This window comes from Leptodactylus fuscus, chromosome 9 (genome assembly GCF_031893055.1).
Source record: "Leptodactylus fuscus isolate aLepFus1 chromosome 9, aLepFus1.hap2, whole genome shotgun sequence".
NCBI classification, from domain to species: Eukaryota; Metazoa; Chordata; class Amphibia; order Anura; family Leptodactylidae; genus Leptodactylus; species Leptodactylus fuscus.
In genome coordinates this window covers 348,123-368,669 of record NC_134273.1, presented here as the reverse complement: position 1 = coordinate 368,669, position 20,547 = coordinate 348,123, and positions in this window count along the sequence as shown.

Below are 20,547 nucleotides of genomic sequence, written 5' to 3'. Positions count from 1 at the left end.
CACGGGGACCTGGTCCTATAGCCCACTAGGATTCACCATAGCTATATAGGGCAGGCTAAGGCCAAGAGGCCACGGGGACCTGGTCCTATAGCCCACTAGGATTTACCATAGCTATATAGGGCAGGCTAAGGCCAAGAGGCCACGGGGACCTGGTCCTATAGCCCACTAGGATTTACCATAGCTATATAGGGCAGGCTAAGGCCAAGAGGCCACGGGGACCTGGTCCTATAGCCCACTAGGATTTACCATAGCTATATAGGGCAGGCTAAGGCCAAGAGGCCACGGGGACCTGGTTCTATAGCCCACTAGGATTTACCATAGCTATATAGGGCAGGCTAAGACCAAGAGGCCACGGGGACCTGGTCCTATAGCCCACTAGGATTTACCATAGCTATATAGGGCAGGCTAAGGCCAAGAGGCCACGGGGACCTGGTCCTATAGCCCACTAGGATTCACCATAGCTATATAGGGCAGGCTAAGGCCAAGAGGCCACGGGGACCTGGTCCTATAGCCCACTAGGATTTACCATAGCTATATAGGGCAGGCTAAGACCAAGAGGCCACGGGGACCTGGTCCTATAGCCCACTAGGATTTACCATAGCTATATAGGGCAGGCTAAGGCCAAGAGGCCACGGGGACCTGGTCCTATAGCCCACTAGGATTTACCATAGCTATATAGGGCAGGCTAAGGCCAAGAGGCCACGGGGACCTGGTCCTATATCCCACTAGGATTCACCATAGCTATATAGGGCAGGCTAAGGCCAAGAGGCCACGGGGACCTGGTCCTATAGCCCACTAGGATTTACCATAGCTATAGAGGGCAGGCTAAGGCCAAGAGGCCACGGGGACCTGGTCCTATAGCCCACTAGGATTCACCATAGCTATATAGGGCAGGCTAAGGCCAAGAGGCCACGGGGACCTGGTCCTATAGCCCACTAGGATTTACCATAGCTATATAGGGCAGGCTAAGGCCAAGAGGCCACGGGGACCTGGTCCTATAGCCCACTAGGATTTACCATAGCTATATAGGGCAGGCTAAGGCCAAGAGGCCACGGGGACCTGGTCCTATAGCCCACTAGGATTTACCATAGCTATATAGGGCAGGCTAAGGCCAAGAGGCCACGGGGACCTGGTCCTATAGCCCACTAGGATTTACCATAGCTATAGAGGGCAGGCTAAGGCCAAGAGGCCACGGGGACCTGGTCCTATAGCCCACTAGGATTCACCATAGCTATATAGGGCAGGCTAAGGCCAAGAGGCCACGGGGACCTGGTCCTATAGCCCACTAGGATTTACCATAGCTATATAGGGCAGGCTAAGGCCAAGAGGCCACGGGGACCTGGTCCTATAGCCCACTAGGATTCACCATAGCTATAGAGGGCAGGCTAAGGCCAAGAGGCCACGGGGACCTGGTCCTATAGCCCACTAGGATTTACCATAGCTATAGAGGGCAGGCTAAGGCCAAGAGGCCACGGGGACCTGGTCCTATAGCCCACTAGGATTTACCATAGCTATATAGGGCAGGCTAAGGCCAAGAGGCCACGGGGACCTGGTCCTATAACCCACTAGGATTTACCATAGCTATATAGGGCAGGCTAAGGCCAAGAGGCCACGGGGACCTGGTCCTATAGCCCACTAGGATTTACCATAGCTATAGAGGGCAGGCTAAGGCCAAGAGGCCACGGGGACCTGGTCCTATAGCCCACTAGGATTTACCATAGCTATAGAGGGCAGGCTAAGGCCAAGAGGCCACGGGGACCTGGTCCTATAGCCCACTAGGATTTACCATAGCTATAGAGGGCAGGCTAAGGCCAAGAGGCCACGGGGATCTGGTCCTATAGCCCACTAGGATTTACCATAGCTATAGAGGGCAGGATAAGGCCAAGAGGCCACGGGGACCTGGTCCTATAGCCCACTAGGATTTACCATAGCTATATAGGGCAGGCTAAGGCCAAGAGGCCACGGGGACCTGGTCCTATAGCCCACTAGGATTTACCATAGCTATAGAGGGCAGGCTAAGGCCAAGAGGCCACGGGGACCTGGTCCTATAGCCCACTAGGATTTACCATAGCTATATAGGGCAGGCTAAGGCCAAGAGGCCACGGGGACCTGGTCCTATAGCCCACTAGGATTCACCATAGCTATAGAGGGCAGGCTAAGGCCAAGAGGCCACGGGGACCTGGTCCTATAGCCCACTAGGATTTACCATAGCTATATAGGGCAGGCTAAGGCCAAGAGGCCACGGGGACCTGGTCCTATAGCCCACTAGGATTTACCATAGCTATATAGGGCAGGCTAAGGCCAAGAGGCCACGGGGACCTGGTCCTATAGCCCACTAGGATTTACCATAGCTATATAGGGCAGGCTAAGGCCAAGAGGCCACGGGGACCTGGTCCTATAACCCACTAGGATTTACCATAGCTATATAGGGCAGGCTAAGGCCAAGAGGCCACGGGGACCTGGTCCTATAGCCCACTAGGATTTACCATAGCTATAGAGGGCAGGCTAAGGCCAAGAGGCCACGGGGACCTGGTCCTATAGCCCACTAGGATTTACCATAGCTATAGAGGGCAGGCTAAGGCCAAGAGGCCACGGGGACCTGGTCCTATAGCCCACTAGGATTTACCATAGCTATAGAGGGCAGGCTAAGGCCAAGAGGCCACGGGGATCTGGTCCTATAGCCCACTAGGATTTACCATAGCTATAGAGGGCAGGCTAAGGCCAAGAGGCCACGGGGACCTGGTCCTATAGCCCACTAGGATTTACCATAGCTATAGAGGGCAGGATAAGGCCAAGAGGCCACGGGGACCTGGTCCTATAGCCCACTAGGATTTACCATAGCTATATAGGGCAGGCTAAGGCCAAGAGGCCACGGGGACCTGGTCCTATAGCCCACTAGGATTTACCATAGCTATATAGGGCAGGCTAAGGCCAAGAGGCCACGGGGACCTGGTCCTATAGCCCACTAGGATTTACCATAGCTATAGTGGGCAGGCTAAGGCCAAGAGGCCACGGGGATCTGGTCCTATAGCCCACTAGGATTTACCATAGCTATATAGGGCAGGCTAAGGCCAAGAGGCCACGGGGACCTGGTCCTATAGCCCACTAGGATTTACCATAGCTATAGAGGGCAGGCTAAGGCCAAGAGGCCACGGGGATCTGGTCCTATAGCCCACTAGGATTTACCATAGCTATATAGGGCAGGCTAAGGCCAAGAGGCCACGGGGACCTGGTCCTATAGCCCACTAGGATTTACCATAGCTATAGAGGGCAGGCTAAGGCCAAGAGGCCACGGGGACCTGGTCCTATAGCCCACTAGGATTTACCATAGCTATATAGGGCAGGCTAAGGCCAAGAGGCCACGGGGACCTGGTCCTATAGCCCACTAGGATTCACCATAGCTATAGAGGGCAGGCTAAGGCCAAGAGGCCACGGGGACCTGGTCCTATAGCCCACTAGGATTTAGACTCCACTCAGTCTGCAGTCTTTTCTCCCGGATTGTGTTGGGAACTGCAGGTGCGATGTGAGTGATGGGGTCTCCGGACGAAGATGAGTTGAATCTGGGCCATACCTCCCGCCAACCGGGACTGCAGGATACGACCCACAATCCAGGACTGTCCTACAGAATCCGGGACGGTTGGAAGGGATGTGATGACATTAGTGCCCCAGCACACCCACTGACCTTAGCAGTTATGTGCCGCGTCCACTTACATCCCCTCCTTCTAAATATCATATAGAAAATATAAACCTGATGGCCCACGAGGAGAAGAGTGAGCCCGGGCTGTGGGCTTGTGCTTATAGGGGCCATTTCAGCAGATCTCTGGAGCAGGCAGCAGTGACTCCCTGTGACTGGGGGTCCAGCTCTTCATTCCTCCATAGACTCCATAGTGGGCTCTATGCGCTTCCATGGAAACCAATAACCATGGCAACTGGAAGGCACAAGGACGGGCCACATATTGTCTCCTATTCTCTGTAATCTTCACAGGATTCAGTCATTTATTGTTTTCAATAATCCACAGCTGTCTGCAGAAGAAGAACAAGCCACCGCTGCAGCCACCGCCTGACCCTGACAGCCTGGGACTTACTGGAGTCTCACCAGCTGGGGGGGAGGGGGGTAGATATTATAGGCTAATTCCCCCAGTGCCCAGGCAAATACCCTGGCCGTAGTCATCACCCCTACTCCACCTATTACTACTAAGTTACTACTCCACCTATTACTAAAGCACTACTCCACCTATTACTACTAAGTTACTACTCCACCTATTACTAAAGCACTACTCCTATTATTACTAAAGCACTACTCCACCTATTACTACTAAGTTACTACTCCACCTATTATTACTAAGTTACTACTCCACCTATTATTACTAAGTTACTACTCCACCTATTACTAAAGCACTACTCCTATTATTACTAAAGCACTACTCCACCTATTATTACTAAGTTACTACTCCACCTATTACTAAAGCACTACTCCACCTATTACTAAAGCACTACTCCTATTATTACTAAAGCACTACTCCACCTATTATTACTAAGTTACTACTCCACCTATTACTAAAGCACTACTCCACCTATTATTACTAAGATACTACTCCACCTATTACTACTAAGTTACTACTCCACCTATTACTAAAGCACTACTCCACCTATTACTAAAGCACTACACCACCTATTACTAAAGCACTACTCCACCTATTACTAAAGCACTACTCCACCTATTATTACTAAAGCACTACTCCACCTATTATTACTAAGTTACTACTCCACCTATTATTACTAAGTTACTACTCCACCTATTACTAAAGCACTACTCCACCTACTACTACGTTACTACTCCACCTATTACTAAAGCACTACACCACCTATTACTAAAGCACTACTCCACCTATTACTAAAGCACTACTCCACCTATTATTACTAAAGCACTACTCCACCTATTATTACTAAGTTACTACTCCACCTATTATTACTAAGTTACTACTCCACCTATTACTAAAGCACTACTCCACCTATTACTACTAAGTTACTACTCCACCTATTACTAAAGCACTACACCACCTATTACTAAAGCACTACTCCTATTATTACTAAAGCACTACTCCACCTATTACTAAAGCACTACTCCACCTATTACTAAAGCACTACTCCACCTATTATTACTAAGTTACTCCTCCACCTATTATTACTAAGTTACTACTCCACCTATTACTAAAGCACTACTCCTTCTATTATTACTAAAGCACTACTCCACCTATTATTACTAAGTTACTACTCCACCTATTATTACTAAAGCACTACTCCACCTATTATTACTAAGATACTACTCCACCTATTATTACTAAGTTACTACTCCACCTATTATTACTAAAGCACTACTCCACCTATTATTACTAAGATACTACTCCACCTATTATTACTAAGTTACTCCTCCACCTATTACTAAAGCACTACTCCTATTATTACTAAAGCACTACTCCACCTATTACTAAAGCACTACTCCTTCTATTATTACTAAAGCACTACTCCACCTATTACTAAGTTACTCCCACTCCTATTATTACTAAAGCACTACTCCTTCTATTATTACTAAAGCACTACTCCACCTATTATTACTAAGTTACTACTCCACCTATTATTACTAAGTTACTACTCCTACTATTATTACTAAAGCACTACTCCACCTATTATTACTAAAGCACTACTCCACCTATTATTACTAAGTTACTCCTCCACCTATTATTACTAAGTTACTACTCCACCTATTATTACTAAGTTACTACTCCTCCTATTATTACTAAAACACTACTCCACCTATTATTACTAAAGCACTACTCCACCGATCACTAAAACACTACTCCACCTATTATTAATAAAGCACTACTCCACCGATCACTAAAACACTACTCCTATTATTACTAAAGCACTACTCCACCGATTATTACTAAAGCACTACTCCACCTATTATTACTAAGTTACTCCTCCACCTATTATTACTAAAGCACTACTCCACCAATTATTACTAAGTTACTACTCCTCCTATTATTACTAAAGCACTACTCCACCTATTACTAAGTTACTCCCACTCCTATTATTACTAAAGCACAACTCCACCTATTATTACTAAGTTACTCCTCCACCTATTATTACTAAAGCACTACTCCACCAATTATTACTAAGTTACTACTCCTATTATTACTAAAGCACTACTCCACCTATTACTAAGTTACTCCCACTCCTATTATTACTAAAGCACTACTCCAACTATTATTACTAAAGCACTAATCCACCTATTATTACTAAAACACTACTCCACCTATTATTACTAAAGCACTACTCCACCGATTATTACTAAAACACTACTCCTATTATTACTAAGTTACTACTCCACCTATTATTACTAAGTTACTACGCCTCCTATTATGACTAAAGCACTACTCCACCTATTATTACTAAGTTACTCCTCCACCTATTATTACTAAGTTACTACTCCTCCTATTATTACTAAAGCACTACTCCACCTATTACTAAAGCACTACTCCTCCTATTATTACTAAAGCACTACTCCACCTATTACTAAGTTACTCCCACTCCTATTATTACTAAAGCACTACTCCAACTATTATTACTAAAGCACTAATCCACCTATTATTACTAAAACACTACTCCACCGATTACTAAAACACTACTCCTATTATTACTAAAGCACTACTCCACCGATTATTACTAAAGCACTACTCCACCTATTATTACTAAGTTACTCCTCCACCTATTATTACTAAAGCACTACTCCACCAATTATTACTAAGTTACTACTCCTCCTATTATTACTAAAGCACTACTCCACCTATTAATACTAAAGCACTACTCCACCTATTATTACTAAGTTACTACGCCTCCTATTATGACTAAAGCACTACTCCACCTATTATTACTAAGTTACTCCTCCACCTATTATTACTAAGTTACTACTCCTCCTATTATTACTAAAGCACTACTCCACCTATTACTAAAGCACTACTCCTGCTATTATTACTAAAGCACTACTCCACCTATTACTAAGTAACTCCCACTCCTATTATTACTAAAGCACTACTCCAACTATTATTACTAAAGCACTAATCCACCTATTATTACTAAAACACTACTCCACCGATTATTACTAAAACACTACTCCTATTATTACTAAAGCTCTACTCCACCGATTATTACTAAAGCACTACTCCACCTATTCTTACTAAGTTACTCCTCCACCTATTATTACTAAAACACTACTCCACCTATTATTACTGTTACTCCTCCTATTATTACTAAAGCACTACTCCACCTATTACTAAAGCACTACTCCACCTATTATTACTAAAGCACTACTCCACGTATTATTACTAAGTTACTACTCCACCTATTACTAAAGCACTACTCCACCTATTAATAAGTTACTCCTCCTCCTATTATTACTAAAGCACTACTCCATCTATTACTAAGTTACTCCTCCTATTATTAATAAGTTACTCCTCCTCCTATTATTACTAAGTTACTCCTCCTCCTATTATTACTGAAGCACTACTCCACCCATTACTAAAGCACTACTCCACCTATTATTAAAGAATTACTCCACCTATTATTACTAAATCACTACTCCATCTATTACTAAGTTACTCCTCCTCCTATTATTACTAAGTTACTCCTCCTCCTATTATTATTAAGTTACTACTCCTATTATTACTAAGTTACTCCTCCTCCTATTATTACTGAAGCACTACTCCACCCATTACTAAAGCACTACTCCACCTATTATTAAAGAATTACTCCACCTATTATTACTAAATCACTACTCCATCTATTACTAAGTTACTACTCCACCTATTATTACTAAAGCACTACTCCACCTATAACTAAGTTACTCCTCCTCCTATTATTACTGAAGCACTACCCATTACTAAAGAACTACTCCACCTATTATTACTAAGTTACTCCTCCTATTATTACTAAGTTACTCCTCCTCCTATTATTACTAAAGCACTACTCCACCTATTATTAAAGTATTACTCCACCTATTATTACTAAAGCACTACTCCACCTAATATTACTGTTACTCCTCCTCCTATTATTACTGAAGCACTACTCCACCCATTACTAAAGCACTACTCCACCTATTATTACTAAAGCACTACTCCACCCATTATTACCAAAGAACTACTCCACCTATTATTACTAAGTTACTACTTCTCCTATTACTACTAAAGCACCTCTCCACCTATTACTAAAGCACTACTCCACCTATAATTACTAAGTTACTACACCTCTTATTATTACTAAAGCACTACTCCACCTATTATTACTAAAGCACTACTCCACCTATTATCACTAAGTTACTCCTCCTCCTATTATTACTGAAGCACTACTCCACCTATTATTACTAAAGCACTACTCCACCTATACCTAAAGCATTACTCCACCTATTATTACTAAAGCACTACTCCACCTATTGCTACTAAGTTACTACTCCTATTATTATTAAAGCACTACTCCACCTATTACTAAAGCACTACTCCACCTATTATTGCTAAAGCACTACTCCTCCTATTATTACTAAAGCACTACTCCCCCTATTACTACTAACTTACTACTCCTCCTATTATTACTAAAGCACTACTCCACCTATTATTACTAAAGCACTACTCCCCCTATTACTACTAACTTACTACTCCTCCTATTATTACTAAGTTACTATTCCACCTTTTATTACAAAAGAACTACTCCACCTATTATTACTGAAGCACTACTCCACCCATTACTAAAGCACTACTACACCTATTATTAAAGCATTACTCCACCTATTATTACTAAAGCACTACTCCATCTATTATTACTAAGTTACTCCTATTATTACTAAGTTACTCCTCATTCTATTATTACTAAGTTACTACTCCACCTATTATTACTAAAGCACTACTCCACCCATTATTACTAATTTACTACTCCTCCTATTATTACTGAAGCACTACTCCACCCATTACTAAAGCACTACTCCACCTATTATTAAAGCATTACTCCACCTATTATTACTAAAGCACTACTCCATCTATTACTAAGTTACTCCTCCTATTATTAATAAGTTACTCCTCCTCCTATTATTACTAAGTTACTCCTCCTCCTATTATTACTGAAGCACTACTCCACCCATTACTAAAGCACTACTCCACCTATTATTAAAGAATTACTCCACCTATTATTACTAAATCACTACTCCATCTATTACTAAGTTACTCCTCCTCCTATTATTACTAAGTTACTCCTCCTCCTATTATTATTAAGTTACTACTCTTATTATTACTAAGTTACTCCTCCTCCTATTATTACTGAAGCACTACTCCACCCATTACTAAAGCACTACTCCACCTATTATTAAAGAATTACTCCACCTATTATTACTAAATCACTACTCCATCTATTACTAAGTTACTACTCCACCTATTATTACTAAAGCACTACTCCACCTATAACTAAGTTACTCCTCCTCCTATTATTACTGAAGCACTACCCATTACTAAAGAACTACTCCACCTATTATTACTAAGTTACTCCTCCTATTATTACTAAGTTACTACTCCTCCTATTATTACTAAAGCACTACTCCACCTATTATTAAAGTATTACTCCACCTATTATTACTAAAGCACTACTCCACCTAATATTACTGTTACTCCTCCTCCTATTATTACTGAAGCACTACTCCACCCATTACTAAAGCACTACTCCACCTATTATTACTAAAGCACTACTCCACCCATTATTACCAAAGCACTACTCCACCTATTATTACTAAGTTACTACTTCTCCTATTATTACTAAAGCACCTCTCCACCTATTACTAAAGCAATACTCCACCTATTATTACTAAGTTACTACACCTCTTATTATTACTAAAGCACTACTCCACCTATTATTACTAAAGCACTACTCCACCTATTATCACTAAGTTACTCCTCCTCCTAGTATTACTGAAGCACTACTCCACCTATTATTACTAAAGCACTACTCCACCTATACCTAAAGCATTACTCCACCTATTATTACTAAAGCACTACTCCACCTATTGCTACTAAGTTACTACTCCTATTATTATTAAAGCACTACTCCACCTATTAATAAAGCACTACTCCACCTATTACTAAAGCACTACTCCACCTATTATTGCTAAAGCACTACTCCTCCTATTATTACTAAAGCACTACTCCCCCTATTACTACTAACTTACTACTCCTCCTATTATTACTAAAGCACTACTCCACCTATTATTACTAAAGCACTACTCCCCCTATTACTACTAAGTTACTCCTCCTCCTATTACTACTAAGTTACTTCTCCTCCTATTATTACTAAAGCACTACTCCACCTATTACTAAAGCACTACTCCACATATTTCTAAAGCACTACTCCACCTATTATTACTAAGTTACTACTCCACCTATTACTAACGCACTACTCCACCTAATGCTAAAGCATTACTCCACCTATTATTACTAAGTTAGTCCTCCTCCTATTACTAAAGCACTACTCCACCTATACCTAAAGCATTACTCCACCTATTGCTACTAAGTTCATACTCCTATTATTACTAAAGCATTACTCCACCTATTACTAAGTTACTCCTCCTCCTATTTCTAAAGCACTACTCCACCTATTACTAAAGCACTACTCCACCTATTATTGCTAAAGCACTACTCCCCCTATTACTACTAAGTTACTACTCCACCTATTATTACTAAAGCACTACTCTTCCTATTATTACTAAAGCACTACACCCGCTGTTACTACTAAGTGACTACTCCTCCTATTACTACTAAGTTACCACTCCTCCTATTATTACTAAAGCACTACTCCACCTATTATTACTAAAGCACTACTCCACCTATTACTACTAGGTTACTACTCCTCCTATTATTACTAAAGCACTACTCCACCTATTATTACTAGGTTACTACTCCTCCTATTATTACTAAAGCACTACTCCACCTATTATTACTAAAGCACTACTCCACCTATTATTACTAAGATACTACTCCTCCTATTATTACTGATGCACTCCTCCTCCTATTATTACTAAGTTACTACTCCACCCATTATTACTAAAGCACTACTCCACCTATTATTACTAAGATACTCTTCCTCCTATTATTACTAAAGCACTACTCCGCCTATTACTAAGTTACTCCGCCTATTATTACTAAAGCACTACTCCACCTATTATTACTAAGTTACTCCTCCTATTATTACTAAAGCACTACTCCACCTATTACTAAAGCACTACTCCACCTATTATTGCTAAAGCACTACTCCCCCTATTACTACTAAGTTACTACTCCTCCTATTATTACTAAGGCACTACTCCACCTATAACTAAGTTACTCCTCCTCCTATTATAACTGAAGCACTACCCATTACTAAAGCACTACTCCACCTATTATTACTAAGTTACTCCTCCTATTATTACTAAGTTACTACTCCTCCTATTATTACTAAAGCACTACTCCACCTATTATTACTAAAGCACTACTCCACCTAATATTACTGTTACTCCTCCTCCTATTATTACTAAGTTACTCCTCCTCTTATTATTACTGAAGCACTACTCCACCCATTACTAAAGCACCACTCCACCTATTATTACTAAAGCACTACTCCACCCATTATTACCAAAGCACTACTCCACCTATTATTACTAAGTTCCTCCTATTATTACTAAAGCACCTCTCCACCTATTACTAAAGCACTACTCCACCTATTATTACTAAGTTACTACACCTCTTATTATTACTAAAGCACTACTCCACCTATTATTACTAAAGCACTACTCCACCCATTATTACCAAAGCACTACTCCACCTATTATTACTAAGTTACTACTTCTCCTATTATTACTAAAGCACCTCTCCACCTATTACTAAAGCACTACTCCACCTATTATTACTAAGTTACTACACCTCTTATTATTACTGAAGCACTACTCCACTTATTATTACTAAAGCACTACTCCACCTATACCTAAAGCATTACTCCACCTATTATTACTAAAGCACTACTCCACCTATTGCTACTAAGTTACTACTCCTATTATTATTAAAGCACTACTCCACCTATTACTAAAGCACTACTCCACCTATTATTGCTAAAGCACTACTCCTCCTATTATTACTAAAGCACTACTCCCCCTATTACTACTAACTTACTACTCCTCCTATTATTACTAAAGCACTACTCCCCCTATTACTACTAAGTTACTCCTCCTCCTATTACTACTAAGTTACTCCTCCTCCTATTACTACTAAGTTACTCCTCCTCCTATTATTACTAAAGCACTACTCCACCTATTACTAAAGCACTACTCCACATATTACTAAAGCACTACTCCACCTATTATTACTAAGTTACTACTCCACCTATTACTAACGCACTACTCCACCTAATGCTAAAGCATTACTCCACCTATTATTACTAAGTTACTCCTCCTCCTATTACTAAAGCACTACTCCACCTATTATTACTAAAGCACTACTCTTCCTATTATTACTAAAGCACTACACCCCCTGTTACTACTAAGTTACCACTCCTCCTATTATTACTAAAGCACTACTCCACCTATAATTACTAAAGCACTCCTCCTCCTATTATTACTAAAGCACTACTCCACCTATTATTACTAAGTTACTCCTCCAATTATTACTAAAGCACCATTCCACCTATTATTACTAAGTTACTACTCCACCTATTACTAAAGCACTACTCCACCTATTATTACTAAGGCACTACTCCACCTATTATTAATGTTACTCCTCCTTCTATTATTACTAAAGCACTACACTATTATTACTAAGCACTACTCCACCTATTATTACGAAGTTACTACTCCTCCTATTATTACTAAGTTACTACTCCACATATTATTACTAAAGTACTACTCCACCTATTATTACTAAAGCACTACTCCACCTTTTACTAAGTTACTACTCCTCCTATTATTACTGAAGCACTCCTCCTCCTATTATTACTAAGTTACTACTCCACCCATTATTACTAAAGCACTACTCCACCTATTATTATTAAGTTACTCCTCCTATTATTACTAAAGCACTACTCCACCTATTATTACTAAGTTACTCCTCCTATTATTACTAAAGCACTACTCCACCTATTACTAAAGCACTACTCCACCTATTATTACTAAGTTACTACTCCACCTATTACTAAAGCACTACTCCACCTAATAATAAGTCACTCCTCCTCCTATTATTACTAAAGCACTACTTCACTATTATTACTAAAGCACTACTCCACCTATTACTACTAAGATACTCCTCCTCCACTAAAGCACTACACCTATTACTAAGTTACTTCTCCACCTATTACTAAAGCACTACTCCACCTATTATTACTAAAGCACTACTCCACCTATTATTACTAAGATACTACTCCACCTATTACTAAAGCACTACTCCACCTATTATTACTAAGGCACTACTCCACCTATTATGAATAAGTTACTCCTCCTCCTATTATTACTAAAGCACTACTTCACTATTATTACTAAAGCACTACTCCACCTACTATTACGAAGTTACTACTCCTCCTATTATTACTAAGTTACTCCTCCTCCTATTATTACTAAAGCACTACTCCTCCTATTATTACTAAGTTACTATTCCACCTATTATTACAAAAGAACTACTCCACCTATTATTACTGAAGCACTACTCCACCCATTACTAAAGCACTACTCCACCTATTATTAAAGCATTACTCCACCTATTATTACTAAAGCACTACTCCATCTATTATTACTAAGTTACTCCTATTATTACTAAGTTACTCCTCATTCTATTATTACTAAGTTACTATTCCACCTATTACTAAAGCACTACTCCACCCATTATTACTAATTTACTACTCCTCCTATTATTACTGAAGCACTACTCCACCCATTATTAAAGCACTACTCCACCTATTATTAAAGCATTACTCCACCTATTATTACTAAAGCACTACTCCATCTATTATTACTAAGTTACTCCTCCTATTATTAATAAGTTACTCCTCCTCCTATTATTACTAAGTTACTCCTCCTCCTATTATTACTCCTATTATTACTAAGTTACTCCTCCTCCTATTATTACTCCTATTATTACTAAGTTACTCCTCCTCCTATTATTACTCCTATTATTACTAAGTTACTCCTCCTCCTATTATTACTAAGTTACTACTCCTATTATTACTAAGTTACTACTCCTATTATTACTAAGTTACTCCTCCTCCTATTATTACTGAAGCACTACTCCACCCATTACTAAAGCACTACTCCACCTATTATTAAAGAATTGCTCCACCTATTATTACTAAATCACTACTCCATCTATTACTAAGTTACTACTCCACCTATTATTACTAAAGCACTACTCCACCCATTATTACTAAAGCACTACTCCACCTATAACTAAGTTACTCCTCCTCCTATTATAACTAAAGCACTATTCCATCTATTATTACTAAGTTACTCATCCTCCTATTACTACTAAGTTACTCCTCCTCCTATTATTACTGAAGCACTACCCATTACTAAAGAACTACTCCACCTATTATTACTAAGTTACTCCTCCTATTATTACTAAGTTACTACTCCTCCTATTATTACTAAAGCACTACTCCACCTATTATTAAAGTATTACTCCACCTATTATTACTAAAGCACTACTCCACCTAATATTACTGTTACTCCTCCTCCTATTACTAAGTTACTCCTCCTCCTATTATTACTGAAGCACTACTCCACCCATTACTAAAGCACTACTCCACCTATTATTACTAAAGCACTACTCCACCCATTATTACCAAAGCACTACTCCACCTATTATTACTAAGTTACTACTCCTCTTATTACTAAAGCACTACTCCACCTATTACTAAAGCACTACTCCACCTATTATCACTAAGTTACTCCTCCTCCTATTATTACTAAAGCACTACTCCACCTATTATTTCTAAAGCACCTCTCCACCTATTACTAAAGCACTACTCCACCTATTATTACTAAGTTACTACTCCTCTTATTATTACTAAAGCACTACTCCACCTATTATTACTAAAGCACTACTCCACCTATTATTACTAAGTTACTCCTCCTTCTATTATTACTAAGTTACTACTCCTATTATTACTAAGTTACTACTCCACCTATTACTAAAGCACTACTCCACCTATTATTACTAAGTTACTCCTCCTCCTATTATTACTAAGTTACTACTAGTCCTATTATTACTGAAGCACTACTCCACCCATTACTAAAGCACTACTCCACCTATTATTAAAGCATTACTCCACCCATTATAACTAAAGCACTACTCCACCTATTATTACTAAGTTACTCCTCCTATTACTAAAGCACTACTCCACCTATTACTAAAGCACTACTCCACCTATTATTACTAAAGCACTACTCCACCCATTACTAAATCACTACTCCACCTATTATTACTAAGTTACTACTCCTCCTATTATTACTGAAGCACTACTCCACCCATTACTAAAGCACTACTCCACCTATTATTAAAGCATTACTCCACCTATTATTACTAAAGCACTACATCTATTATTACTAAGTTACTCCTCCTCCTATTATTACTAAGTTACTACTCCACCTATTATTACTAAAGTACTACTCCACCTATTATTAAAGCATTAATCCATCCATTATTACTAAGTTACTCCTCCTCCTATTACTACTAAGTTACTACTCCACCTATTATTACTAAAGCACTACTCCACCTATTATTAAAGCATTAATCCACCTATTATTACTAAGTTACTCCTCCTTCTATTATTACTAAGTTACTCCTCCTCCTATTATTACTAAAGCACTACTCCATCTATTATCACTAAGTTACTCCTCCTATTACTGAAGCACTACTCCACCTATTAATAAGGAGAAGAAGGAGGTAATCTCTGGGGTAATAAGGAGAAGAAGGAGGTAATCTCTGGGGTAATAATAATAAGAAGGAGGTAATCTCTGGGGTAATAATAATAAGAAGGAGGTAATCTCTGGGGTAATAATAATAAGAAGGAGGTAATCTGGGGTAATTAGGAGAAGAAGGAGGTAATCTCTGGGGTAATAAGGAGAAGAAGGAGGTAATCTTTGCGGTAATAAGGAGAAGGAGGTAATCTCTGGGGTAGTAATAATAAGAAGAAGGAAGTAATCTCTGGGGTAATAATAATAAGGAGGTAATCTCTGGGTTAATTAGGAGAAGAAGGAGGTAATCTCTGGGGTAATAAGGAGAAGAAGAAGGAGGTAATCTCTGGGGTAATAAGGAGAAGAAGAAGGAGGTAATCTCTGAGGTAATAAGGAGAAGAAGAAGGAGGTAATCTCTGGGGTAATAAGGAGAAGAAGAAGGAGGTAACCTCTGGGGTGATAAGGAGAAGAAGAAGGAGGTAACTTCTGGGGTAATAAGGAGAAGATGGAGGTAATCTCTGGGATAATAATAAGAAGGAGGTAATCTCTGGGGTAATAATAAGAAGGAGGTAAACTCTGGGGTAATAATAATAAGGAGGTAAACTCTGGGGTAATAAAAAGAAGGAGGTAATCTCTGGGATAATAATAAGAAGGAGGTAATCTCTGGGGTAATAATAATAAGAAGGAGGTAATCTCTGGGGTAATAAAGAGAAGAAGGAGGTAATCTCTGGGGTAATTAGGAGAAAAAGGAGGTAATCTCTGGGGTAATAAGGAGAAGAAGGATGTAATCTCTGGGGTAATAAGGTGAAGAAGAAGGAGGAAATTTCTGGGGTAATAATAAGAAGGAGGTAATTTCTGGGGTAGTAAGGAGAAGAAGAGGGAGGTAATCTCTGGGGTAATAAGAAAGAGGTAATCTCTGGGATAATAATAAGAAGGAGGTAATCTCTGGGGTAAAAGAAGACGAAGGTGGTAATTTCTGGGATAATAAGGAGAAGAAGGAGGTAATCTCTGGGGTAATAAGGAGAAGAAGATGATAATCTTTTGGGTAATAAGGAGAAGAAGAAGGAGGTGATCTCTGGAGTAATAAGGAGAAAAAGGAGGTAATCTCTGGCATAATAATAATAATAATAATAATAATAATAATAATAATAATATGGAGGTAATCTGTGGAGTAGTAAGGAGAAGAAGGAGGTAATCTCTGGGGTAATAATAATAAGAAGGAGGTATTCTCTGGGGTAATAATAAGGAGGTAATCTCTGGGGTAATAAGGAGAATAAGGAGGTAATCTTTGGAGTAATAAGGAGAAGAAGGAGGTAATCTCTGGGGTAATAAGAAAAAGAACGAGGTAATCTCTGGGGTAAAAAGGAGGAGGTAATCTCTGGGGTAATAAGGAGAAGAAGGAGGTAATCTATGGGGTAATAATAATAAGAAGGAGGTAATCTCTGGGGTAATAGGGAGAAGAAGGAGGTAATCTCTGGGGAAATAAGGAGAAGAAAAAGGAGGTAATCTCTGGGGAAATAAGGAGAAGAAGATGATAATCTTTTGGGTAATAAGGAGAAGAAGAAGGAGGTGATCTCTGGAGTAATAAGGAGAAGAAGGAGGTAATCTCTGGGGTAATAAGGAGAAGAAGGAGGTAATCTCTGGGGTAAAAAGGAGAAGGAGGTAATCTCTGGGGTAATAATAAGAAGGAGGTAATCTCTGGGGTGATAGGGAGAAGAAGGAGGTAATCTCTAGGGAAATAGGGAGAAGAAGGAGGTAATCTCTGGGGTAATAAGGAGAAGAAGAAGGAGGTAATCTCTGGGGTAATTAGGAGAAGAAGGAGGTAATCTCTGGGGTAATAGGGAGAAGAAGGAGGTAATCTCTGGGGCAATAATAAGAAGAAGGAGGTAATCTCTGGGGGTCTAAAGAGAAGACAAAGGTGGTAATCTCTGGGATAATAGGGAGAAGAAGAAGGAGGTAATCTCTGGGGTGATAATCAGAAGAAGGAAGTAATCTCTGCAGAAATAAGAAGAGGTAATCTATGGGGGTAATAATAATAAGGAGGTGGTAATCTCTGGGGTAATAAGGAGAGGAAGGAGGTAATCACTGGGGTAATAATGAGAAGAAGGAGAAAATCTCTGGGTTAATAAAGAGAAGAAGAAGGAGGTAATCTCTGGGGTAATAAGAAGAAGGAGGAGGTAATCACTGGGGTAATAAGGAGAAGAAGGAGGTAATCTCTGGGGTAATAAGGAGAAGAAGGAGGTAATCTCTGGGGTAAAAAGGAGAAGAAGGCAGTAATCTCTGGGGTAAAAAGGAGAAGAAGAAGGTAATGTCCGGGGTAATAAGAAGGAGGTAATCTCTGGGATAATAAGGAGAAGAAGAAGGAGGTAATCTCTGGGGTAATCATAATAAGAAGGAGGAAATCTCTGGGGTACTAAGGAGAAGAAGGCGTTAATCTCTGCAGTAATAAGGAGAAGAAGGAGGTAATCTCTGGGGAAACAAGGAGAAGAAGAAGGAGGTAATCTCTGGGGTAATAATAAGAAGGAGTTAATATCTGGGGAATTAGGGAGAAGAAGGAGGTAATCTCTGGGGAAATAAGGAGAAGAAGGAGGTATTCTTTGGCGCAATAATAATAAGAAGGAGGTAATCTCTGGGGTAATAAGGAGAAGAAAGAGGTAATCTCTGGGGTAATAAGAAGGAGGTAATCACTGGGGTAATAAAGAGAAGAAGGAGGAAATCTCTGGGGTAATAATAATAAGAAGGAGGTCATCTCTGGGGTAATAATAATAAAAGAAGGATGTAATCTCTGGGGTAATAAGGAGAAGGAGATAATCTCTGGGGTAAAAAGGAGAAGAAGGAGGTAATCTCTGGAGTAATGAGAAGAAGGAGGTAATTTCTGGAGTAATAATAAGAAGGAGGTAATGTCTGGGGTAATATGGAGAAGAAGAAGGAGGTAATCTCTGGGGTACTAAGGAGAAGAAGGAGGTAATCACTGGGGTAAAAAGGAAAAGAAGGAGGTAATCACTGGGGTAAAAAGGAGAAGAGGGAGGTAATCTCTGGGGTAAAAAGGAGAAGAAGGAGGTATCCCTGGAGTAATGAGAAGAAGGAGGTAATATCTGGGGTAATACGAAGGAGGTAATCTCTGGGGTAATAAGGAGAAGGAGATAATCTCTGCAGTAATAAGGAGAAGAATGAGGTAATCTCTGGCGTAAGAGGGAGAAGAAGGAGGTAATCTCTGGGGCAATAAGGAGAAGAAGAAGGTAATCTCTGGGGTAATAAGGAGAAGAAGAAGGTAATCTCTGGGGTAATAAGGAGAAGAAGAAGGAGGTAATCTCTGGGGTACTAAGGAGAAGAAGGAGGTAATCTCTGGGGTAAAAAGGAGAAGAAGAAGAAGGTAATCTCTGGGGTAATAAGAAGAAGAAGGAGGAGGTAATCTCTAGGATAATAATAAGAAGGAGATAATCTCTGGGGAAATAAAGAGAAGAAGAAGGAGGTAATCTCTTGGGTAACAAAAAGAAGAAGATGGTAATCTCTGGGATAATACGGAGAAGAAGAAGGAGGTAATCTCTGGGGTTAATAATCAGAAGAAGGAAGTAATCTCTGCGGTAATAAGAAGAAAGGGGTAATCTACGAAGGAAATAATAATAAGAAGGAGGTAATCTCTGGGGTAATAAGGAGAAGAAGGAGGCAATCTCTGATGTAATAAAGAGAAGAAGGAGGTAATCTCTGGGGTAATAAGGAGAAGAAGGAGGTAATATCTTGCGTAATAAGGAGAAGAAGAAGGAGGTAATATCTGGGGTAATAATGAGAAGAAGGAGGTAATCTCTGGGGTAATAAGGAGAAGAAGGAGGTAATATCTGGGGTAATAATAATAAGAAGGAGGTAATCTCTGGGGTAATATGGAGAAGAAGAAGGAGGTAATCTTTGGCGTAATAAGGAGAAGAAGGAGGTAATCTCTGGGATAATAAGGAGAAAAAGGAGGTAATCTCTGGGGTAATAAGGAGAAGAAGGAGGTAATCTCTGCGGTAATAAGGAGAATAAGGAGGTAATCTCGGGGGAAATAAAGAGAATAAGTAGGAGGTAGTCTCTGGGATTACCTCAGGATTACCAATACTACCCCCAGGATATCTATTACTACCCCCCAGGATTACTATTGCTCCCACCCCAGGATTACTATTACTATCCCAGAATTACCTCAGGATTTCTATTACTACCCCCAGGATTACTATTACTACCTCTCTGGATTACTATTACTACCCCCCAGGATTACTATTACTACCTCAAGGATACCTCAGGATTACTATTATTACCCACAGGATTACTATTACTACCCCTCAGTATTACTATTACTACCCCCACGTTTACCTAAGGATAAATATTATTACCCCCGGGATTACTATTAGTACCCCCCATGATTAGCATTACTACCCCCCAGGATTACTATTACTGCCCCCCAGGATTACTATTACTACCGCCCAGGATTACTATTACTACCACCAGGATTACTATTACTACCCCCCAGCATTACTATTACTACCGCCCAGGATTACTATTACTACCCCTCAGGA